The sequence below is a fragment of the Protopterus annectens genome, chromosome 7.part1 (genome assembly GCF_019279795.1).
Source record: "Protopterus annectens isolate FY-2018-M chromosome 7.part1, PAN1.0, whole genome shotgun sequence".
NCBI lineage: Eukaryota > Metazoa > Chordata > Ceratodontiformes > Protopteridae > Protopterus > Protopterus annectens.
The window spans coordinates 305105071-305130886 of NC_056740.1; the positions used below are offsets into that span (position 1 = coordinate 305105071).

Genomic DNA, 25816 nt, shown 5'->3' on the forward strand with positions numbered 1-25816 from the left:
CCTGCCGCCCAAACCATAACAATAGATGCATCAGACTACACATGGGGAGCTCACTTGGCAGGGCAGTGCATTCAGGGCAAATGGAACCCAAGTCAAATGCACCTGCATATCAATCAAAAAGAAATGCTAGCTGTACAGAATGCTCTGACAGCCTTTAAGGACCACATTCTTCTAGGACAATTATTGGTAAAGACGGACAACACCACAGTTATGTGGTACATAAACAAGCAGGGGGGAACCCACTCATACCCTCTCTGCAGACTAGCCATGGTTCTGTGGAACACAGCCTTGAGCTACCAAGTGCACCTACAAGCTCAATTCCTACCAGGAAAGCTAAATACACTGGCAGACGACCTAAGCAGAAATCTCATGGACCCACACGAGTGGAAACTGGAACCAAAGATATTCAACATGTTGAGAAACAAATGGGGGAGCCCAGAGTTAGACCTGTTTACCTCCCCTCAGAACTACCAATTGGACAAATTCTGCACAAGGACTTCCCACAAACAAGCTTGGAAAGTGGCTGCCCTGTCCTTCACTTGGAAAAACCTGTCAGTTTATGCCTTTCCCCCTCTGCCTCTCCTCTCCAAAGTGCTACTAAAGATCAAACAGGACAAACCAAGGACAATACTGTTTGCACCAGACTGGCCACGCCAACAGTGTTACCCCGTCTTGCGCAGTGTGTCACTGCTGGTACCATGACACCTACCTCAGGACCCCTGCCCTGGTGTCCCAGCAGGAGGGCCAGATTCTGCACCCACAGCTTCAAACCCTGAACCTTGCAGCCTGGATAATTACCTGATCTCTCCATTACCATCCTTTAGTAAGCAAGTGATGGATGTCATTCTGGAGGCAAGGAGGCCTAGTACTAGAAAATCCTATACCGAAAAATGGAAAAGATTCTGTTCCTGGAGCCAAACTCAGGGGATGGGCACAGCTGTACCCAATTTACCTCATATTCTTCGATACTTAACTGAGATGCTTCACAAGGGCCTTTGCTTTTCTTTCATCAGAATTCATGCCTCAGCCATTTCAGCACATTATAATACAGAGCCACCCCCTCTTCTCTTATCCACTGCTGAAGCAATTCCTCAGGGGGCCAAAAACTTAAGACCACCCAGGAGAGCCCCTACTCCAGCCTGGGACCTTAACTTTGTATTGGAAAAGCTCACTCTACCTCCCTTTGAGCCAGCTGCAAATGCAGAGTTGAAATTCCTTTCTTGGAAAACAGCCTTCCTTCTAGCCATCACTTCAGCAAGAAGGGTGTCCGAATTACATGCCCTCATGGCAGTGGAGCCTTTCATCATCTTTCATGCCGACAGGGTGTCCCTCAGGAGCAGTCCTTCCGTTATGCCCAAGGTGGTATCCAGTGTGGCCCTTAATCAGTCCATTCATTTGCCAACCTTCTTTTCTAATCCACAGAAGAAAGGGGAATGAATACTGCACTTCTTGGATGTGCACAGACAACTTAGATTTTACTTGGACAGGACTAAGCCTCTCAGGAAATCTGAACAGCTGCTGGTTGCATTTGCTGCAGGGGCAGAGGGGAAGGCCATTTCAAAGCAAACAATTTCTAAGTGGATAGGCCATTGTATTCATTTCTGCTATAAGCACCATGGAAAACCTTCCCCACAGGGGATAAGACCACATTCAGCCAGGGCTGCATCTCCCTCTACAGGCTTTCTCAGGAACATCCTAGAAGCTGCTACCTGGGGTTCTGTACATACCTTCACCAAGCATTACCACTTGCCAATTTTTTTCTAAATCCAGAGCTGGCTTTGCCACTGCAGTCTTGCAGGGCCTTATAGCTGGTCCTAATGCTATCTAATTACCTCCTCCCATCCTTAGCTTTGGGAATCTACCCAAATGTGATGACTGCAACAGTGAAACACGAAGAACATAGTACAGTTGTGTACACTTACCATAAATGTAGATGTTCGAGTGTATTCACTGTTGCAGTCCTAGTTACCCTCCCTCCAGCCCCCAGACTTCTGTTGACTATACCTCTATTCTTGTTTACTATGCTTAAAGCTTTCTGGTGTATTTGCTTTTTTGTTGTAAGTGTAACCTTGTATATATAATTGCTTCCCATTATGGGGGCACCTGACATCTGGGGCAAGGAAAACTGATGTAATGGCGTCGGCTGCATGCTTTATACCCCTGACTACCTGACGTCATGGAAGATGAGACAGCAACCGACGCAGGACCCAAGACTTTGATAATCAGGTCAAGTGAGGGCTACCTGCAAGCAGATAACCCAAATGTGATGACTGCAACAGTGAATATACTCGAACATCTACATTTATGTTAAGTGTACATTACTGTTCCTTCATCACTATACTGTGCAGGCTGTAGAACAAGGCTTAGCACATTTTACACTATCTGTGCTATATTTTATGACGTTTAGCCATATTTTCTGTGTGTAAAGGATTAGCCCAGATAAAATCATTTTAGCTAGCCAATCTAGGAGACTGTCTGTCTCAGATATTCTCCTTGTGAGAGGAAGAAAGGCACCTTGTTGAAGTTTCCAGTAGTTTATTCAGTTAAGCAGACATGAATGTTGAAATAAGTGACTAACCTCTGTGCTTTGGGATTGGCTCTTTGTTTTTCCATCTCCCAGATTTTCCTTCAGTCAGTTCCCATGGCCCCTCACACCATTGTCTGTAACTGCCTTTAAATAACTGACCTGATAAATGTAATTTACTAGATCAAGAACACTTGTCCATCTGTCTGCTTAACTGAGTGAACTACTGAAAACTTCAGAAATGTGTCTTTATACTTACCACAAAGATATCCGAGAGAGAGAGAGTCTCTAGATCAGCTAGCTAAAGTGATTTTATCTGTACTAATCCTTTATACTCTGTGTCTTGTTAGTCCTGTCACCTCTGGGTCACAGTGGGATACCAGACTTCACTCTTGCCTTCTGGATTACCTCTGATGTGAAGTTGTTCAGTCTCACCGTTCATTCTTACACATGGGTTCGGAGCCAATCTATCGGCTCTGAGCCAGCCGCTTTACTAGCTGAAGATATCAGAGTAGCTCAAAGCCAGGTCCCTATCCCTTGATGCTCTCTGTCCTACCTTAGATCTAGTTTGCTGCTGCAACAGATCGGAGGTCGTCGGAGACCTCAGGCCAGTTTGTGATATATTTTCCTCTTTTTGCTAATTTTTCTGCATATAGCTGAATTGTATTACTTATTTTTACAGTTGTACTGCTTATTGGGCTAGTTAGCCTTTGCTTGCATTTTCTTTATCAAAGTTTGATGAGTGTCGTCTTTTTCAGAGCGGTTGCTCTTAGACCTTTGGCTATACTTTAGTTATTAATCCCTATCCCATTTAAGATTAATATTAATAGTGTGTTTAGCTTGTTATTATTAGATAATATTGTGCTTAGATAGTGGAATTAGAAATATATATTCTATCTTAGATTTAGAGTTTGCAGTGTTTTGTGATTAGCTTGTCAGTTGTTCAGTGGTGTGACAACTCAGAATTGTTTCTAGTAGTTACAGTTTGCAGTGTTTGTGTGTGATTGGTTATTCAGTAATCCTTTTCTCTTCATTGGTGTTTACTGTGGTGTTGCTCCCAGTATGTCTGACCATAAGGAGAAACAAAAATCAGGTTTTAAAAAGTGCCCAAAATGCGGGCAGAAGATGTCCATCATGGACGTACATGTGAATTGCATTTATTGCTTGGGGCCTGTTCACCTCCAGGAGGATGGCTCTATCTGCCATTCCTTCAGTAGCAGGGTTTTACTTGAAAGACGAAGGAAGTTGGTGTATAGAGGCTTAATGAAGCCAGATTTCCAGGAGTCCTTGGACAAGGCTGACCAGACCTCCAAGTCATTGAAGGGGTCGAAGTCTTCTAAGACTTCCTCGGAGCCCAAGTCATCGTCATCCAAGCCTTACCGTGAAGGTTCGGTCTCCGGCTCCGCAGTCTTCGGAGCCGTGCACCGAGTCAGTTTGTTGGAGCTGGTCCCCGGTCTTGGAGCCAGTCTCTGAATCCTTGAGGTCGCCTATCCTTCAGTCGGTGGCATCTTCGGTTCCTTCAACTCGTTCTTCGAGGACCCTCTCTGAAGTGGATGTGGACCGGTTGGTGCAGACACTTCTCGAGAACCCGGCACTGGCTAAATTGTTATCGGCCTCAACCTCACCGGTTTTAGGGCATAAGATTATCCCACCTGCTGTGACTACTCCTCCTCTGAGCCGAGCAGGGCCTTCGGAGCCAGGGGAGGAGGATCTGATGATTGTGGAGCCTTTGGAGCTGAGGCCTGTCCCAGTGCCATTGGCTCTGTCAACCCTGACTTCTTTGGTTTCATTGGAAGAGTCTGGGAGCCGACACTGTCTGGTCGGTTCCGGGGGGGGTCGAATCGATGCATCGGTTCTGACCCTTCCTCTAGGGGCTTCGGCACGGATAAGCTCGGCTCCATTCTCTGGTTCGGAGCCCACTGTTTCGGCGCCGGGGAAGTTGCCATCGTCTTTGGAACCGGCAGCTTCCTCAGGTCGGAGCAGTGGTGCCTTCGATGCTATGAGGAGGGTTATGTCATCCAAGACACTCACTTTGTCAGGTCCCTCATCCTCCTCCCCTAAAGTGCCGCTTTCTGCCTCTACATCGCAGGTACCTGTGAAGCGAGACCCGGAGCGTCAGGTAACCCCATCGGGTGACCCTTGCTCTACTGAGACCTCACCAGAAGCCCCCACTGATGAGGTTCCCAGGAAGAGACTTTGTAAGAGGAGACATTTAGATTCCCTGCTGGAGTCTTTGACATCAGACACCGACTTAGAGGAACCGGAAGGGTCCCCACGGTCCCCCTCGGAGGATATCTCTTTTGCTGATATCCTGGAAGTCCTTAAGCAGACGGGTGACTGGCAGTCCGTTAGCCCTACTGAGCATGAGTCGGCGCTCCTGAAGGCCTTTGGGTCTCAAACTTCCATCTCCTGGGTGACTCCGCCCTTCAACGAGCTAATGGAATTGGTTGCTCGAAGGGTGTGGGAGTCTCCTGATACTATGGAACCGGTCCCTTGAAGGCCCAACAAGTTTATCACCTCCCCCTCAAGACAAGATGTTCCTCACTAAGGGAGTTCTGATTGATGCCATGGTGGTGGCAGTGGCCACCAAGAAAGAGATGTCCGAAACCTCTTCTACTGTCCATCCTCCTAATAGGGATTCCAGGACTGTGGACAGATACGGGAAATGCATCTTTAGTTCTGCAACCTTTGCTATGCGATCGCTTAACTACTTGACTCATTTTACCCATCTTCAAAGAGATCTCCTAAAAGAGCTCGGAGATACTCTGCAGGGTAGTACAGAAGGACTTGTCTCTGAGAAGGTGATAGCCCAGCTTAATACCCTTAATTCCATAGTGAACTCGTCCGTGCGGCTCATTTCCTATGCAGCCAATGGTTCGGGTCGGGCAGCGGGTTCAAAGATAGCACTTCGGAGACAGTCCTGGATGCGCTTATGCTCCTTTGTGGAAGCATTCAAGTCTTCCTTTGTCAACACCCCATTCGATGGCTCATCTCTTTTTTTGCCCAAAGTCAAGGAGACTTTCACTAGGTGTGAGCAAGAGGGAAAGACTCTATCTGCCGTAGGAGTCCATTTTTCCATCCCTACCAGACCATACCCCAAAGGGCAGAAAGGTGGAAAAACTTGGTTCTGAAAGTCCCAAGGAGCTTTCCAGAACACACGTAGTGAACCCCCTCCAGGGGAAGAGGAGGGGGTAATAATGGAAGATGCTGCTCCGGTGGCAGAGGGGGTCTGTAGAACCAGGGCGACAGGGATCAGTTCCTTGGTAAGCCCTATCAGCGCTTCTGAAACGAGGCCCAACTGTGTCCTACTCTAGCTATTTGAGGGTCGCTTGGCTTTGTATCTGGATGCCTGGCTTGGAATTATAACAGATTCTTGGGTACAAAGCATCATTATCAGAGGTTACATCATTCCATTCTTAGAAAAAACACCTGTTGGGAAAAAAATCCCAGATGTTCCACCCAGTCTCAGGGATCAAGCACCCATAGAAATCCAGAGGCTGCAGGAAAAAAAGGGTAATCCAGCCAGTCCCAGCAGACCAGATAGGATCCGGAACTTACTCCAGATTCTTTTTAGTTCCAAAGAAGACAGGGGACTGGAGGCCCATCTTGGATCTCAGCAGACTCAACACATTTGTAAAGAAGGAGAAGTTCCGGATGGTCTGCTTCAGTCTATTCTCCCATTCCTCGGAGTGGGCGATTGGATGTGCTCTATAGATCTCAAGGATGCATACTACCATATCAAAATGGCCAGGCCATCCAGAGATCATCTGCGTTTCCGGCTTGTAGCCAGTCACTACCAATTCTAAGCACTGCCCTTTGGACTCACAACAGCCCCCAGAGTGTTTACCAAATGAATGGCAGTAGTTATGGCTCACCCGAGGCATCTAGGATTCCGAGTGTTTCCATATCTGGACGACTGGCTCCTTACCGCCACCTCCAGGCATCAACTAATTCTGTCCAGGGATCACACTGTCAATCTCTGCTCTCAGTTAGGCATCACTATCAATTTCGGAAAGTCTGCGTTGTTGCCATCGCAGCGTATCTCTTTTATCGGAGTAGAAATACACACCACCACCGCAACAGTAAAATTGCCCCTGGACAGAGTAACCACTCCCCGAAACCAGGTCTCGGACATTTTGCAGAGAAGAAAAGTACCAGCCCATCAAGTACTGAAGCTACTAGGTACCATGGCAGCTATGCTCATAGCAGTTCCTCTGGGACATATGCATATGAGGATTCTTCATTGGTTACTCTTCACCCAGTGGTCTTATCAACAACTTCCGATGTCATTCTTAATCATGATTACGGACTCTTGCAAGAAGGATCTTCGCTGGTGGTTGACAAGCCAACATGTTACAGTGGGTCGACCATTTGTTTCTCTCCCGCCATCAGCCACGGTGACCACGGACGCTTCTCTGATAGGGTGGTGGGGGCTTTTTCAGGGAAGAACAGCCCAAGGCTCCAAGTCGGAGACAGAGTCACAGTTGCATATCGATGTTCTGGAGCTAAGAGTGGTGCTTTTGGCATTGCAGCACTTCCACGACTCTCTGCCTTTAGGGATGATTGCGATACAGATGGACAACATGTCTGTGGTCTGGTACATCACCAAGCAAGGGGGAACCAACTTTTACCCCCTGTGTTGAGAGGCCTTGAGAATTTTGCAGTGGGCAGTATCCACCGGGTGCTTTCTCATAGCAACACATATCCCGGGGAAATCCAGCGTGATAGGGGTCAAACTGAGCAGAGCCATTCTATTACTGCACGAGTGCTCTTTCAAAGACGAAATTGCAGAGATGATTTTCTGCAGATGGGGCCAGCGTTACTGCAACCTGTTTGCATCCCCTATGAATGCCAAATGCAGAAGCTACTGTTCCCTGAATCCCCCTCCGGGGGGACAACCCAAGGGACTCGCTCGTACATGATTGGCCCGCTGGACTCCTGTATGCCTTTCCACCTATACCCCTGATTCCGAAATTCTTGCAGAAAGCCAAAAGCTTGGGAAGGTTTGTAATCTTAATAGCCCCTTTTTGGCCTCATCAGATTTGGTTCCCCTTCCTCCGACTCTATCAACTGGAGGAACCTTGGATTCTGGACCCAGTTGAGGACCTGCTGACACATTTGTCAGGGGCCCTCCATCCCTCCCTTTGTTCCCTCAGACTGACAGCTTGGTTGCTCAGATTCCCAACCTAGCCAGGTCACACGATTTTTCTTCTGAGGTACAGCACATTCTTGTATCTTCGCAAAAGGCTTCCAACAGAAAGTTGTATGCTAGTAAATAGAAGCGATTTGCTTTTTGGGCCTCCCAAAATAACATTGATCCTTATGTTGCCCCGATTTCTAGTATCCTGGAATTCCTATCTAAGCTTTTTCATGAAGGTGCTGCAGCTGCCTCTATTAGAGTTCAATTGGCTGCAATTTCGAATTTTCACCTCGGAGCTGAAGGTTCTAATTTGATGTCTCACAGATTATGTAGGACCTTCCTGAAGGGTACCATTCATCTTAGGCCGCCTGTTACACAGCCCTTTACTCCCTGGAATCTAAATTTTGTGTCGTCACATATTATTCTTCCCCCCTTTAAGCCTGCATCATCCTGCCAGTTGAAGTTTCTTTCTTGGAAAACTATTTTCTTGGTGGCCATTACCTCAGTACGTAGGGTGTCTGAGCTTCAAGCCCTTTCTATCAAACCCCCATATTTGGTGTTCCATCCAGACAGAGTATCACTGGGGACTATTCCTTCATTCCTGTCAAGGTGTGTTCCGAGACTAACTTGAATCAAACTATCGAACTTCCAACCTTTTTCAGTAATCATTCTAATAAGTTGGAGTACATGTTGCATAAAATTGATGTCCACAGACAATTGAGATTCTATTTGGACAGGACAAAGGAATACAGAAGATCTGACCAACTCTTTGTATCTCATGCTGACACTAAGAAAGGATTACCAGTCTGTAAAGTTACCCTTTCCAAATGGTTAACTGCATTAAATTTATATACTCTTCAGCGAACCAAACATTAGAGCATGGTGTGAAGGCGCACTCCACTAGGGCTGTTTCCACTTCTTCTGCTGATGTGGCTCGATTGCCTTTGGACACTATATGTGCAGCTGCCACTTGGTCTAAGCCGCATACCTTTATCACTCATTACAAAGTGGAGAGGGCCTCCAGGGACAGGGCTTCCTTTGGTTCCACTGTCCTCAGGAATATACTCCCTTGAGCCACCCAAGATTAGGGTGCTTGGGACACTACTCATGTGTAAGAATGAATGGCGAAATTGAACAACTTCACGTAAATAAGTTATGTACTTACCGTAACGTTCCATGTGAGTTGTTCATTTTGCCTTCATTCTTACATTCCCACCCGCCTTCCCCCTCCAGGGTCTCGAAGAACAAGTAGACTTGGGGTCTGGTGTTCTTGTTCTGGGACTTCTTACTCTGATTGGAGTATTTATTGAGTTATACCTGTTCATGCTGGGTTCAGCAAACTAGATCTGAGGTAGGACAGAGAGCATCATGGGATAGGGACCTGGCCTTGAGCTACTCTGAGATCTTCAGCTAATAAAGCGGCCGACTCGGAGCCGATAGATCAGCACCGAACCCATGTGTAAGAATGAAGGTGAGATGAACAACTCACATGGAAATACAAAGTGTACTCTGATATTGCATCTCTGTTTGCTCCTTTGTCAGCTGAACCAGCTGCAGTTTCTCCAGCTCCTAACTCTAACAAGAGGTCCTTGGCTTCTTCTAACCCTACACCCTCATATCAAATTGGCAAGAAGTTAGAATCTCAAGGCAAAAAGTTGTCCCAGACTAGTAATTTAGTCTTTAGAATTCTAAATTACTTTGAATTTGTATGGAAGTTTGTTTTTCTAATGTGCTTATAGTTTTAGATGGCTTTGCTGCATCTTTGACTGCTGAACAGATGTGTTATATGAATCAGACTGATTGTAGAGTGACTCAGGTTTTGAAACATGCTTTGAAAAGTGTCCTAGAAGGTGCAGATGCAATTTCTAGAAATGCAGCCTCTTCTTTTGTATTGGGATGGTATACTTGGTTATATAACAGATTTTTTTTTGAGTATTTAATAAATGAGATTTTGAATGCTTCTTTAAGACCTGAAATGGTGTTTGATCCTGCCGCAACCCATATTTTCAAAGAATGGGATGATAGAGGAAAAATGGATGCATGGTATATTCGGAATGTGTCATTATCCCAGGTTGTCTCCCTAACAAGGTGTCCAACTTCGATGGGCAGAACAAACAAAATTCCCAGCCTGACAAGAGTCAAGAGTACCAAGAGGAAATGGCACAAGGATAATGCTTCCAAACCATATTTGCCTTATTTCTGACTTCTCTCCTCTACCTCCTCCTCCTACCTACACTGCAAACTGTACAACTTATAGGAATACCTAACCTCTACACACTAGATATTTTCTACCTCACTCTCTCCACTTACCCCCTCTCTGCCTATCTTGTACAACTGAAAACCTGCTCTACCTCCATTCACAAACTTCCCTCTCCACTCTCTTTTTATGTTGAAAACCCTGGCTAAAAGGACCATATTTCAAGTGCTGTAGTGTCCTCTTCAGAGACCTGAGCATCTAAACCTACCAGGCCGTGACAGCCCTCCCAGCAACAGTTAACCATCCAAAAGTGTATGTTCACCCTACGTTACTCTGACCAGATCTATAGCTAAGTAATGAGTCCTGTCCATCGCTGATTACACTAACTTCCCCCTGGCTTTTGCTACAGCTGTTGTACCCCCTCCTCTGCTCTTTTAAATAACCTACTGCTTATCCAAGGCCACCTACATCCGTATTAACTTTAACTTCAAAAGCTTCTCTGTTACAATCTATTCTGTATTTTCTATATTCCTCTTGCTCCCTCTGTTTCTTTCCTTGTTACCATTAGTTTCCCTTCTCTGGACTGTTATTTTACATTTGCAGTGTCTGTACTTACCCCATTTAGACTCCACTGATTGTTTTCTCTTGCACATAGCTGAGTCAAGGCTCAAACTGCTGTGTTTACCCTCGCTACACTTGGGCTCACTCTGCTCCCCTACCCTGCCCCATTCCCACTCACCCCCCCTTCATTAGATGTATACACTCTGACCACTCCCACCTCCGCACATAGGCAAATTAGCACTCACCAACAATTAAACACCTCCCAGCCACTCCCACCTGCCACCTCAACACATACTCCACAACAGTTTCAACTAACACTCTCTTAACTGCATGTACATGAACATATATTCAGCCTAATTACTACTCACATTCCCCCATTCTTCCTTCTACTACCTAAGACTTAATCTCACACACTATCTCTAACACCATCACACACATCTCTAAACTGCTACCTTAGCTTCAGTATGCAAAACCCAGCTTATTGTAAGTTAGCTATAACTTTATGTAACATCTTAACATTCTTAACCCTTGTACTACTTGCACATATTCCATCATACTATCACACTAATTCTATACCTCCACCTCATCACACTACTGTTAACACTAACACTACTGACTCAAAACCTGTAAACCTTCACATTTACCCCCTCCATCTTTCACATGGCTCACTTTCACCATATCCTATTCACCCCAAACTAACAAACCATCCATAGCATACCACTTGTATATTACTAACATCTTCCACACCATAGTGCAAATTGCCTCCAAACTAGCCCTTTCTGGAGATGTACACCCAGGGCCGGCCTTATCTGAAATGGCACCCTAGGCGAAGCAGTGCTCTGGTGCCCCTTAAGCCCCTCCCACACCATACTCATGACACACCCCTGTTTGAGCCACACCCACAGATTGGTCACTCCCTGTGAAGGTCACTCCTCATGAAAGTCACGCCAGTTGTTGTTGTTGTGTCTTTCGGCTTTTCCCGGTTAGGGGTCGCCACAGCGGAACTCCGGTCCGCTAATGATTGGTAGTGGATTTTTACGTACCGGGTTACCAGCCCTGACACACAACCTTCAACGAAGGCACGCCCCATTCACGTATGCCTCCACACGGAAGACGCTCTAGCTGAGAATCGAACGGGACAACGTCTTGCTATGAGGCGACAATGCTACCGCAGCACCACCACCGCAGTTATGAAAGCCACTCCAGTTATTTCCTTCAATTTTTTAAGTGCATGAAACCTGTAACAGGTTTTGCATTACCAAGTATTTTTCAAAAGTTACGAAGTCTAAAATTAATACCCGATTTCATCTGACAAGTAATAAGACTCAAAAATCAGAGCCAGCTGAGCCACACACACACACACACACACACACACACACACACACACACACACACACACACACACACACACACACACACACACACACACACTCCTCAACCTCTTAGTGCAAGAAATCTGGACAAAGCCTAAAATAAATAGGGAAAGAATATAAATGTTGCTCTCATGAACTTAAAAAAATTGCTAGAATAACAGGATTTGTGTTAGTATGCATTTTTCTAAAGGATTTAAAGTCTAGATATTTTATCTAAAAATAATGATGGTAACCAGAATAAATAATATATTCTATGTTCAAACCAAAACAGGAAAAGTAGCTGTACAGGAGCAATATTGGCATAAAATTTACTAAAGTAGACTGTTGTCATAAATTCTAATGTAAGATCTGTGTTAAAGATTACTTTGCAGGAGCTAATACAAAATTCCTAAAGAATATAAGTATTTTAGAGGCTTGTAAACATGTAAACAATAACACAGTACCATCTGGTTTGCAAAATGTATGCAGAACGAAAAGCAGCCATGCATTTCTGTTAAAAAAAGATGACTTTCGGATAATCACTGAAATATATCAGAAATAGAACCCCAATATTTGTTATACATATATCTTCTTTTCTTTTTTAAATTATCATGGTACCCAGCCTAGCCAAAATGGTTTCATTTGACTTTATCAGTCCAAATAAAAGTAAACCATGCTTTATGAATTATGCTAATAAAAGGATGCTACAGTTACTTTTGCATCGTATCATGTACAATGGTTATGGCTACAAAATTGCTGTCTCATTTCCCATATAGAATGTACTGCAGATGCAAGCTTACTTGGTAACCACTCACTAGACTGTATAGTAAATGAGATGTCTAATCTGTAAGTTTTACAAATATTAACCAATATGAAAATTTGGGATTTCGACACTGATTTACATGAAGTTCAGAGACCTCAAGGGAACTAACTCCATGGTTTGGTGGTTGAAGCTGACAATTTCTAACTACCTCTGGTTGGATCTTCAAATGTAAGAAGTTGTTGACCAACACTGATCTCATTATGAAAACTAAACCTGCAAGAATTAAAGACTACATTACAAAAGACATTCAATTCAGAAAGGGTGCCAGTATCATTTGATTGATTTTAAATTTATTGGCAACATAAGCAGTAACCAACCTTCTGTCAATATGGCTTGTCTGATAAAGTTATCAGAACCAGAAGTGATTTGTTGATTTATCAGTCAAGGCAGCCTGTGCAGTCTTATCTTTATAGCCTCTATGCTTAACATAGTACTTCAAGTTACTATCTCCTCTTGAAATCATCAGTGACTGAAAACCTTCTCACACACACATACACACACACACACACACACACACACACACACACACACACACACACACACACACACACACACACACACACACACACGCGCCTGCGCACACACACACACACACACACACACACACACACACACACACACACACACACACACACACACACACACTATGGTTGCATAGTTAGCTGCCACAAAAGCCACTGTGACTGTTCCTGCTTCAAACTGCTACTTCATCCTTTAAGACAAGAAACGTTTTCTGCAGCAGTGAAAAGAAAAAAAATCATTGAAAACACCTTAACAGGATATGAAACTATATTCACAGGTTAAAGTATGCAACACTGAGCTTTCGTTTAAGGAAATAATTGCAATAATTTTCACTTACTGGATTAGCACTGCCTTACAAAATCTCATGTTCCTTTTACTGCCACTCAAGGCTTCTGAAATCACCATAACTGTCTCCATTTGTATTAGTTAACAAGAATCTTCTGCTAATAACAATAATAATATTCTGCTAATAACAACAACAATAGGCACAACCAGATGGGCCAAGCAGTCCTTATTTTGTGATAAATACTACATTCCCATACTTGACACCAGGCAGAAGTATCTTCAGTGCTTGCTTGGACAAACTTAAAGGCATTTATTTATATGAAACAAGATGTTCAACAATCACTTCTAAAATCTGGGTGTTTTCCCTTCTCCACCCCACTTCAAGACTAATGAGCAACCACTTGCTGATTGCCTCTCTGGGCAGACTAAATAACTTGGGACAGTAAAGTTGTCTCTGCACCCCAATGGGTTTACTTTGAGGAGACAACAATACAGGTAGTAAAAATAAACTTAACAGTTCTACAATGAGCCTTGCAAACTCTGAGTGGACTGGGGAATCCTAATAGCAACATAGAAACACCAGTAAAAGCTAGCAACCATAGAGTGAGACACATAAGCACAATGAAATGAGTCATAACAATGTAGTAGGCTTAAGAGTTCAGAAGTAAAACTTATTAACTTAACAAAACATGCAAACGCTTGCAAAGGGAATGTAATTCTGCAAAAAAACACTAAACGTTGTTAAGTTGTCAAACTCGCCTTCATTCTTGCTGGATGGGTTCGGAGCCGATCCTCGGCTCCGACTCGGCACTTGCTAAGCTCGAGAACTCATTTTACCAGCTCGAGGCAACCCTATATCCCATGATGCAAGGCGTGACAACCCAGATCTCGTTTGCCGCTTCGCGAAGAGGTCTCCTTTTTACCAGCTCAGGTAAAGTTTTCAATTTCTGTCAGATTAGTCAGAGTTTTTCCCCTTATTTTCTATTTGTCCTTTTTTGGGTATATTTTTTATACTTATACTTGTCTCCTACCCTATATTCCCTTCCCTTAGGTTAGGATTTATTTCCTTCAGGCCTTAAGCCTCCCCCTCAGTTAATTCCTGTCAGGTTGTGTGTGTGTGTTTTAGGGATTAACTGTGTGATTGTTGTGTGTCTGTCTGTTTTTGGACATTATTATGTCTAAAGAGGTAAAGGTCTCAGGCTTCAAGAAGTGTGACTCGTGCTGTCAGAAAATGTCTCTGACAGACGGTCACACTTCTTGTGTGTATTGCCTGGGGCCTGTACACCTGCAGGACTCCTGTGCCATTTGTCACTCCTTTAGCCAGAGAGTCCTGCAGGAACGAAGAAATAAATTAATTCTTCGTGGCTTGTTGAAGCCAGAGGGTTCTCTGACCAAGGCTGGGTTGGTTAAACCCTCTAAGCCATCTAGGGCCCAGGCTGTAGTTCCTAAGCCTTCGGCTGTGGCTCCGACTCCTTCGGAGTCGAGATTGGCTCCGGCTGGAGCCTATCTTTCTACCTTGAAGATTGTTGTGTCGGCTCCGACCGGCTCCGACACACAAATGCCTATTACATTGTCGGCTCCGGCTGGAGCCAATGTGTCTTTATCCAGTATTGGAGCCGACAAGTCTTCGGCTCCATCTGGACCCGAGAGGTCATCGGCTCCGATGGCTCCATCCAGGAAGAGATCTCGGTCTCCTTCCCTGGAGTCGATTCGTTCGGCACCGGGATCTCCTCTTTTGTCGGAGCGGAGCCATCGGAGCCGATCTTCCAGATCTTCCAGGCTATCAGACCATGATTTAGAGAGGGTGGTAAGCAGACTGTTGAAGTCACAGGCACTAGCCCAAATGCTCCATAGCCCGTCTCAACAGACGTCTGCTATTTCTCTTCCCCCCGAACTTCCTCCTCCGACTCTCCTTCAGAGTTCAGAGCCGGAGCTTCTCGGAACGGTGACCGTGGGTGCACCGGAGCCGATACTTCCCCTTTCGGCTCTGACGTCTTCGGCTCCGATCTCCTCCATGAGACCTTCGTTGGAGGGATTCGGTCGTCAGGTCTCCCTTGTCAGCTCCGAGGGAGCGAGTGGCATCGGACCCTTGTCCAACCCTGCTCTCCCTCTTGGAGCTTCGGCATTGGTGAGCTCGGCACCGACATCGGCTTCAGAGCCTTCTCTTTCGGTGGGGCCGGGGATTCCTGTTTCTTCGGAGCGGGAGTCTTCTGGCCTCCCTGGGAGAGGAGCCTTCGAGGTGATGAGGAGTGTCCTAGCCCCCGAGCTAGGTCAACGGTCTATTCCTTTAGCTCCTCCATCTTCGATGCCTGTTGATGTCTCTTGCCAGCCTCTTGCTCCCGGACCCAGAGATCCATCGCCCCAGGTTTCCCCATTGGGAATAACTTCCTCTTCCGAGGTTTCTCCTGATCCTGCAGCAGAACCCCCGCGTAAGAGGACGTGTAAGAGGAAGCACACAGACTCCCCTGAGTCTACTACATTAGATACCGACTTAATGAGTCGGAGGGTTCCCCACGGTCCCCCTCTGAGGATGTCTCCTTTTCAGACATCCTGGAACTCCTTAAGCAGAGGGGGAACTGGCCTTCCATTAACCCCTCCGAGGATGAGTCAGTATACCTGGAGGCTTTCGGATCTCGACCCTCCACCTCTTGGGTGTCTCCGCCCTTCGACCCACTCATGCAAGTAGTGGCTCGGAAGGCGTGGGCAGCCCCGGATTCTGTGGAACCAGTTCCTAGGAGGCCCTCCAAATTCATTACAGCCCCGGCAGACAAACAGTTTCTTTCTAAGGGCGTCTCTGTTGATGCTATGGTGGTGGCGGCGGCCACTAAGAAGGAACTTGCTGATCCTTCTGTGCCTGTCCATCCTCCTAATAAGGATTCTAGGACCATGGACAGGTACGGCAAGCGGATGTTTTCTTCAGCGACCTTTGCTATGCGTTCACTGAACTACCTTTGTCACTTTACCAGACTTCAGAGAGACATTCTCAAGGAACTAGGTGAAGTGGTTCAGGATCCTTCGGCCACTGGGGCTCAGGAAAAGATTGCCTCACAGCTAGGAATCCTCAATTCTTTGACTAACTCCTCCATGCAGCTCATTTCTTATGCAGCCGATGGGGCGAGTAGGGCCGCAGGCACAGGAGTGGCACTTAGGCGTCAGGCCTGGATGCGGCTTTGTAATTTTGCAGACCCTTTTAAGGCGTCCTTCACCAATACCCCCTTTGATGGTTCGGCTTTGTTCGGGCCTCAGGTGAAGGATACATTGACCAGGTGTGAGCAAGACGGCAAGACCCTTTCTGCCGTAGGAGTCCATTTCTCCACCCCTTCAAGACCCTATCCAAAGGGTCAGAAGGGAGGGAAAATGTGGTTCCGTAAATCTCAAGGAGTCACGCCAGACACACGTGGTCAGTTTACCCCCAGAGGCAGAGGGGGTAATAATAATAGGCGCCGCCCTAGGGGCAGAGGGGGTCCGCAGAATCAGGGTTGCAGGGAGACTCTCCCTGATAAACCCTTCCAGCATCCCTGAGGTGTTGCCCAACTGCCCACCCTTGGAGGCAGTCGGGGGAAGATTGTCGCTGTACCCAATAGCCTGGCGTTCCCTCTCTCAAGACAAATGGGTACAGTCGATCATATCCGAGGGCTACAATATCCCTTTCGAAAGGTATCCCGTTCCTCATCATTCCCTTCCAGACGTCTCACCCGGTCTAAGGGAATTGGCAAAACAGGAAGTATCAAAACTCCTAGCAAAAAGAGCCATTCAAATAGTGCCAGCAGACCAAGTAGGATCCGGCACCTACTCAAGATTCTTTTTGGTCCCCAAAAGGACGGGAGATTGGAGACCAATTTTAGACCTCAGCAAACTAAACAAGCTTGTCAAGAAGGCAAGGTTCCGGATGGTCACGCTTCAGTCCATTTTACTCTTTTTGGGCAAGGACAACTGGATGTGCTCAATAGACCTTCAGGATGCGTACTATCATATAAAGATTCACAGGCGCTCCAGAAGGTTTCTCCGCTTTCGGCTGGGGTCCAGTCATTTTCAATTCAGAGCACTGCCCTTCGGCCTCACTACAGCCCCCAGAGTGTTTACCAAATGCATGGCAGTGGTTACGGCTCATCTGAGACATCAAGGATTCCAGGTGTTTCCGCATCTAGACGACTGGCTCCTCTCCGCCACCACCAGGCATCAACTTCTCAAGGCCATAGACCACACTCTGCAAACCTGCAAGCAATTGGGGATTTCGATAAATTTCGAAAAATCTTCTCTGTCGCCTTGCCAATCTATTACCTTTATAGACGCAGAATTAGACACTGTCAGCATGTCAGCCAGACTCACAGAACGAAGAATTCTGGACATTCAGAAGTATGTTCGGATCATATTACTCAGCAAGAAGATCAGAGCCAAATTTGTCCTGAAGGTTCTGGATCTTATGGCTGCGGCCATTGTTCTTCTGCCATTAGCCCGCTTCCACATGCGTCTTCTGCAGTGGATGTTGTTCGCTCAATGGTCATTCCAGCAACTCCCCATGAGTCACGAGATTTTTGTCACGCAGTCGTGCAAGAGTCATCTAACCTGGTGGATGTCTTCTCCTTTGCTCCATCAGGGCCGACTGTTTCTTCCCCCAGTTCCGGTTGCCACAGTCACTATGGATGCCTCTCTGATCGGGTGGGGGGGGCATTATCAGGGCAGGATGGTCCATGGGACTTGGCAACCCATAGAGTACCATCTGCACATAAATGTCCTAGAGATGAGAGCAGTGCTTTTAACGTTGCAAGCCCTCAACGACTTTCTTCCCTTAGGGACTATTGCAGTTCAGACGGACAACATGTCTGTAGTCTGGTATATCAACAAGCAGGGCGGCACCAGGTCCTACCCACTGTGTTGAGAAGCTCTCAGACTTTGGCAATGGGCGATCTCCTCTCATCGGTTTCTGATAGCAACACATATCCCCGGGAGATCCAACCTCTTAGCGGACAGACTGAGCAGAGCTATTCTCATGCCACACGAGTGGTCTCTCAAGCAATCGGTAGTGGACGAGATTTTTCAGAAGTGGGGCTTCCCTTCCTGCGACCTTTTTGCTACACCCCAAAACAGCAAATGCCCGGACTTCTTCACCCTTTTTCCTCTACCAGGCCATTCCCCGAGAGACTCTCTAACCCAGGATTGGCCCCGGGGACTTCTGTATGCCTTTCCTCCTTTTCCACTGATACCACAAGTTATTCAGAAAGCTACTGTATTGAGAGCCAAGTTGATCCTCATTGCCCCTTACTGGCCTCGACAGATTTGGTTTCCGTCCCTGCATTGTCATCTCCTGGCGCAGCCTTGGCATCTGGACCCAATTCCAGACCTTCTGACCCACCAGTCGGGTCAACCGCACCGGGCCATTCGCTCTCTCAACCTCACTGCTTGGTTGCTCCACTTCCTTTCTTAGCCAGGCTTCCTATGATCTCTAACCCCGTTAGGGATATCATAGTAGCTTCTCTTAAGTCCTCCACCAGAAAGATTTATGCTAGTAAGTGGAAACGCTTTTCTTTCTGGGCAAAGTCTAAACAATTAGATCCCTTTACTGCTCCAGTGCATTCATTTCTGGATTTATTAGCAGAGATTTTTCAATCAGGGTCTTCTGCTTCTACAGTTAAAGTCCAATTGGCAGCAATCTCTAATTTTCATGTTGGCTTAGCAGATCAAAACATAATGTCCCACAAACTTTGCAAAGCCTTTCTCAGAGGTATATTTCTTCTAAAGCCTCCAATCAGAGATCCCCCTCCGCAGTGGGATTTGAATTTAATGCTAGCATCCTTGATTCTACCCCCCTTCGAACCGGCTGCTACATGCTCCTTAAAGTTTCTTTCCTGGAAAACAATTTCCTTGGTGGCTGTTACTTCAGCTAGAAGGGTTTCTGAACTTCAGGCCCTTTGTGTCCGTTCCCCTTACTTGGTTTTTCACAAAGATAGGGTATCTTTAAGACCTAATCCATCTTTTTTACCCAAAGTTGCTTCCCAGACGAATCTTAACCAATCTATTGATTTGCCAGTTTTTTTCCCTAATTATTCAGACAAAGCTGAACAAAAACTTCATTGCCTAGATGTCCATCGTCAACTCAGATATTATTTGGACAGAACTAAACAGTTCAGAAAATCTGATCAACTATTCCTTTCTTATGCAGAGAATAGAAGAGGTCTCCCAGTCTCTAAAGTGACCTTATCCAGATGGCTGTCTTCTATCATTTCTTATGTTTATCATCTTAGAGGCAAGCAACTGTCCTCAAAACCAAAAGCACATTCTACTAGGAGCCTATCCACATCCACAGCTTTTCAGGATAGGCTACCTATTGACACCATTTGTGCAGCAGCCACTTGGGCCACTCCTCACACCTTTGTCTCTCATTACAAATTGGACTTGGCCTCCAGGGACAGGGCTAGGTTTGGTTCCACAGTTCTCAAGAGTCTGTTCCATTGAGCCACCCAGGATAGAGGTGCTAGGGACGTGGTCCCATCCAGCAAGAATGAAGGCGAGTTTGACAACTTAACATTTAGAAGTTATGTACATACCATAACGTTCCATGTTAGTTGTCTTCTCTCGCCTTCTTTCTTGCGTCCCTCCCTCCTTCCCCCTGGCCTGGACTGATCTTGAGGTTGTACCTTCCTTTTGTTGGGGGTGTTGTCACTCTTTCCAAGAGTTCACAATAGGAAGAGTCATTACTGTTAGTGGCCATTGGCCTAGTTTCTCCTACATTTAGTATCTTCTTCCTTGGCAAGAAGTATTTTTTGGCAGGGTTTTCTTCTAGCTACCAAACGAGATCTGAGGTAGTCACGCCTTGCATCATGGGATATAGGGTTGCCTTGAGCTGGTAAAATGAGATGTTATGTGATCCTATCTCGCCTACATTCAGTACTGATGGGCTCGGAGCCGATCCCTCGGCTCCGACTCGGCACGCTATGCTATAGAGCGAAGCCTCTTATTGGCTGAGCTATTTCTTATCCCAGGATGCACCACCACTAATCCCCCAGATCTCGTTTGCCGCTTACAAGCTAGGACGTGGTCTCAAACTTGGCTGAGCTAAGTACTGTTTTTCTTCAAAGTTTCCTGTCAGGAATTTTGCTAATTTTACCCCAAAAGCTGTTTTAACAGCTATTGTTGTTGTACGAGTGGTTTTGATAACTTTGGTTGAGGAAAATTGTGTTTTGAGTTAAGGGAAGGTTTCCCGTTTAAGTTAGAGAGGCCTTCCTCTATTCTTATCTAGCGTCTTTTGTTTTTTTCAGGAGGTCAAGTACCTGCTTAAGTTAGAGGGTCTTGACCCTCCTTTTCAGTGATTTTTGTCCTGATATTGTACATTGTGTACTGTCTGGTGTAGTGTACTATCTTGTGTAAAAAAAAAAATTTGGGTTTTCAGTTTTCTCTGTGGTAGAATCTTTACTGAACAGCTTCTTTCACTAGTTTTCTTAGTGAACTGTTAGTCAGCATGTCTAAGGAACATAGACCCTCTGGGTTTAAAAAGTGCACGAGGTGTGGTTACAAAATGTCGATAACTGACGACCACTCCTCGTGCGTATATTGTTCAGGCGCCAAGCACCTACAGGAGTCCTGTAGCGTGTGTCACGCCTTTTCTTCTAGAGTCCTCCAAGAGAGGAAGAATAAATTAATATTAAAAGGGCTGATTAAACCCTCCTTCGAGGAGGCCTTATCTTCCTCTTCCTCTCCTACCAAAAAGAAAAAAGCGTCGGCTCTGACCAGTCTGTCGGAACCGACTGCAAAAAAACCTAGGCAGGCTTCTCCATTGGCTCCACGGACTTCGGAGCCGAGGGTGGAACGGTCTGCCTCGATGCCTCCAGTCTCGACCCCTCTGGTTTCAGAGCCGAGGACTGGGGCATCGAGAGGCGGGTCACCTTCATCGGCTCCACTGATTTTGGAACCGATGAGGGTTGCCGGCTCAGACTCTTCCCCTTCGGCGCCGAAGTCCTCCTCGGCACTGAGGGAAATTGTTTTGAGGTCTCCCTCAGAACCGATAGTAGTCGAATCCATTCGGAGCCGGTCCCCTAGTCCTATGGAACCGATGGAGAATTCGGTTCGGACCCGATCGGTGTCATCTAGATCCTCCAAGATGTCTGATTCGGACATCGACAGGGTGCTCCTAAGACTTTTTCAGTCTCCGGTGTTCCAAAAGTTAGTTTCGGCCCCAGCCCATTTGGCTTCGGAGCCGATGGCCCACTCTGTTGTTAAGGTTCCTCCTCCAACAGCCTCGGCACCGTTGGAGCTGGTGCTGGTGGAGCCGATGGAGGTTTTCGGGTCGGGCCCGACCATTACTCCAACTCCGGCTCTCGAGTCGGAGTTCGGTACGTGGACTTCCTCTGTCGGCCCCGGGGGGGACGCTTCGGAACTGATGTTTTCGGTCCCAAGCCTTCCTCTCGGTGCGTCGGCTGCGGGGGTACCATCTACCGTTGTGGCCACGGAGGTGGGACCTTCCCAGGATTCTGGTGGTCCCGCCTTCAGGGTCATGAGGAGTGCGTTAGCCAAATCTTCTTTGGCTACCTCCACGGTCTCCCCAGCACCTTCCCTGCATACGGAGACTGGGTCTTTGGCAGTCCCCCTGTCCTTAGACAGCGGAGCCCCGGGGCCTGAGGTTACCCCCACTGGGGGTTCCCCCCTCCTGGAGGTCCCTCTGAAGCTTCTTCGGAGGAACCCCCCAGGAAAAGATCGTGCAAGAGGAAGCACGTTGACTCCCCCTATGAGTCTCTCACATCAGACACTGATCTTGATGATGCAGAGGGGTCCCCTAAGTCGTCCTCAGATGATGTCTCCTTTGCAGACATCCTGGAAGCCCTTAAACAACGAGGCGGCTGGCAATCCAAACCCCCTTCTGCCGATGAGTCGGTGTTCCTTAAGGCCTTCGGGGCTCAGCCCTCCGCCTCCTGGGTGTCTCCGCCCTTCGATGAGCTCCTAGATTTGATCTGTCAAAGGGCGTGGGAACACCCAGACTCTGTGGAACTGGTGCCTGCTCGTCCAAATAAGTTCCTGTCAGCACCCCCAGAAAAGGAGTTCTTGACGAAAGGTGTGGCTGTAGATGCCTTGGTGGTGGCATCTGCTACCCAGCAAGATGTAGCAGAGGCTTCGACGTCCGTCCATCCTCCTAATAAGGAGTCTAGGAGCATGGATCGGTACGGTAAGCGCACCCTAAGTTCAGCGGCCTTTACTTTAAGGTCCCTGAACTATCTAACGCACTTTACCAGATTTCAGAGGGATCTGATTAAGGAACTTTCAGATACCCTCTTGGGTAACCTGCCTGAGCAGCTGGCCCAGACGGTTGGCTCTCAGCTGGCTACGCTGTCGTCCATATCAAACTCGTCCATGAGGCTCATTTCTTATGCGGCCGAAGGCGAGTAAGCGCGGGAACAGGCATTGCTCTACGGAGGCAAGCCTGGCTCCGCCTGTGTCATTTTGCGGAGGCCTTTAAGTCTTCCTTTGCCGACGCCCCCTTTGATGGGTCCTCTTTGTTTGGACCCAAGGTAAAGGACACATTGACCCGCTGCGAGCAAGAAGGTAAGACTTTGACTGCCGTAGGGGCACGATTTTCCACTCCCTTTCGGCCTTATCCCAAGGCTAAAAGAGGAGGGAAAATGTGGTTCCATAGATCTCAGAAGTCTTACCCCTCACAGCAGGATGATCCCCCTTCTAGAGGCAGGGGAGGGGGAAATTCTTCTGGAAGACACCGTCCCAGAGGTGGCAGAGGCCCCCGCAACACTGGAGACCGCGAGTCCTTTCGTGGCTCTTCAGCCTTTCACAGTCCCTGAGGGATTGCCCGACTGTGCAGCTCCGGAGCCAGTCGGGGGTCATTTTTCGAGGCACCTAAAAGCCTGGGAAGGTATCACTCAGAACCGATGGGTGCTTCGAATTATCGCCGGAGGTTACGTCATCCCTTTTTCTCACTCCCCACCTCAGTCCAAAAAGATCCCGGACCCGCCACCCAGTCAACGGGAGATTGCAGCCTCAGAAGTTTCAAAGCTGCTGCAAAAAGGAGTCATCCAACCGGTCCCCGCAGACCAGATCGGATTAGGGACTTACTCAAGATTCTTTTTGGTGCCAAAAAAGACCGGGGACTTGAGGCCCATTTTGGATCTCAGCATTCTAAACCGTTCAGTCAAAAAGTCCAAGTTCCGAATGGTCACCCTACAATCCATTCTCCCACTGCTGGAGAAAGGTGTTTGGATGTGCTCCATAGATCTCAAGGACGCTTATTACCATATCATGGTACATCAAGTGTTCAGGAGACATCTGCGCTTCAGCCTAGGAGGCAGTCATTTTCAGTTCCGCGTGCTGCCCTTTGGTCTCACCACAGCCCCCAGGGTGTTCACCAAATGTTTGGCGGTCGTGACTGCTCACCTGAGAAGTCTAGGATTCCAGGTGTTTCCGTATCTAGACGACTGGCTCCTAACTGCCACCTCCAAGCATCTACTATTGCGGAGCCTACAAGCCACGATATCACTGGGCACTTCCCTTGGAATCACCTTCAATTGGCCAAAGTCTGTGTTGCTGCCATCTCAACGCATAAGATTCATCGGAGTAGAGATAGACTCAAACCGAATGCGGGTCTATCTACCTACAGAAAGGATACAAACCATACAGGCTCAAGTTCGAGCCTTACTTCCGAGATCCAAAGCCCCAGCCAGAATGGTCCTGCAGCTATTGGGATCTATGTCCACGGTTCTTCTAGTTCCCCTGGCAAGGTTGCACATGAGAATTCTCCAGTGGCTTCTTTCAACTCAGTGGTCCTTTCAGGATCTCCCTCTCAGTCACCTCATATGGATCACGGAAACCTGCAAACGGGACCTTCGCTGGTGGCTGGTGCCCTCCAATCTGGATCAGGGACGACCCTTTGTTCCACCTCCTCCTGTGGCCACTTTGACTACGGACGCCTCCCAGATGGGGTGGGGGGTGGGGGTATTCCCTGGGCAGGTCAGTCCAAAGCAAATGGCATTCGGAAGAGACCCTACTTCATATCAACATCCAAGAAATGAGGGCGGTACTTCTGTCCCTACAAGCCCTTCACGATTACCTCCCTCAGGGCGTAATTGCCGTTCACTCCGACAACATGTCAGTTGTCTGGTACCTGAACAAACAGGGAGGGACCAGATCCTACCCCCTTTGCAGAGAGGCCATGAGAGTTTGGGAATGGGCAGTGTCGACCAAACGTTTTCTAGTGGCGACTCATGTCCCGGGCAAGTCCAATGTGATAGCCGACAGACTGAGCAGAACTATCCTCTCTCCACATGAGTGGTCTCTGAACATTACGATTGCAAATCAGATTTTCAGCAAATGGGGAGTTCCTTGTTGCGACCTCTTCGCGACTCCACTGAATGCGAAGTGCAAAAAGTTCTTCTCCCTCACCCCGGCTCCGGGGGAGAGCCCTATGGACGCACTAGCCCGTCCGTGGCCCACCGGCTTGCTATATGCTTTTCCTCCAGTTCCTCTCCTTCCCAGGTTGATCCAAAAGGTGTCTCTCTTGGGGAGCAAAATGATCTTAGTTGCTCCTTACTGGCCTCGTCAGGTATGGTTCCCCTATCTTCGGAAATATGCACTGGAAGGTCCATGGTTCCTGGATCAGATCCCAGACCTATTGGTTCATCAGTCGGGACTATTCCACCAATCCCTACACACCTTAAAATTGACGGCTTGGCTCCTCCTCTTCCGACTATAGTCAGGAATCATACCTTGGATCCGGAAGTTGTACACATTTTATCCTCAGCCCACAAGTCTGCTACAAAGAAATTGTATTCTAGCAAATGGAAGAGATTTGCTATTTGGGCTCAACTCCGGGGTCTGGATCCCATCACTATTCCCGTATCAGAAGTACTGAAATTTCTAACTTCCCTTTTCAATCAAGGCTCTTCAGTCTCTACCATCAAGGTTCAATTGGCAGCTATTTCCAATTTTCATGAATCTATAAACCCACCTTTAATAAGCAACAGATTGTGTAAGACCTTCTTGAAAGGTGCTGCGCTTTTAAGACCTCCGATTTCTCATCCTGCTCCTCCATGGGATCTCGATGTGGTGTTACGTGCCTTAACCTCCTCCCCCTTCGAACTGGCAGCAACATGTGATTTAAAATTTCTGTCGTGGAAAACTGCCTTTCTGGTGGCGATTACTTCTGCCAGAAGGGTTTCAGAGCTTCAAGCTTTGTCTGTAAAACCTCCGTACTTGGTTTTTCACAAAGATAGAGTATCTCTCAGGCCAAATCCATCCTTTGTCCCTAAAGTTTGTTCCAGTTTCTGCCTACAACAGTCATTAGAACTTCCAGTCTTCTTTCCGAAGTATTCTAACAAAGCGGAATACATATTCCACACATTAGATGCCCACAGGCAATTGCGTTTTTATTTAAATAGGACCAAACAAACAAGGAAAACAGATCAATTGTTTGTATCCT

The 25816-nt window shown here is 47.1% G+C and overlaps 1 protein-coding gene across 1 annotated transcript in view; it reads left to right on the forward strand.

The window, feature by feature from the left end:
- Nucleotides 1–25816, forward strand: part of LAMB2 (laminin subunit beta 2) — a 3750789-nt gene that overhangs the window by 3311839 nt on the left and 413134 nt on the right. The window lies entirely within an intron of this gene.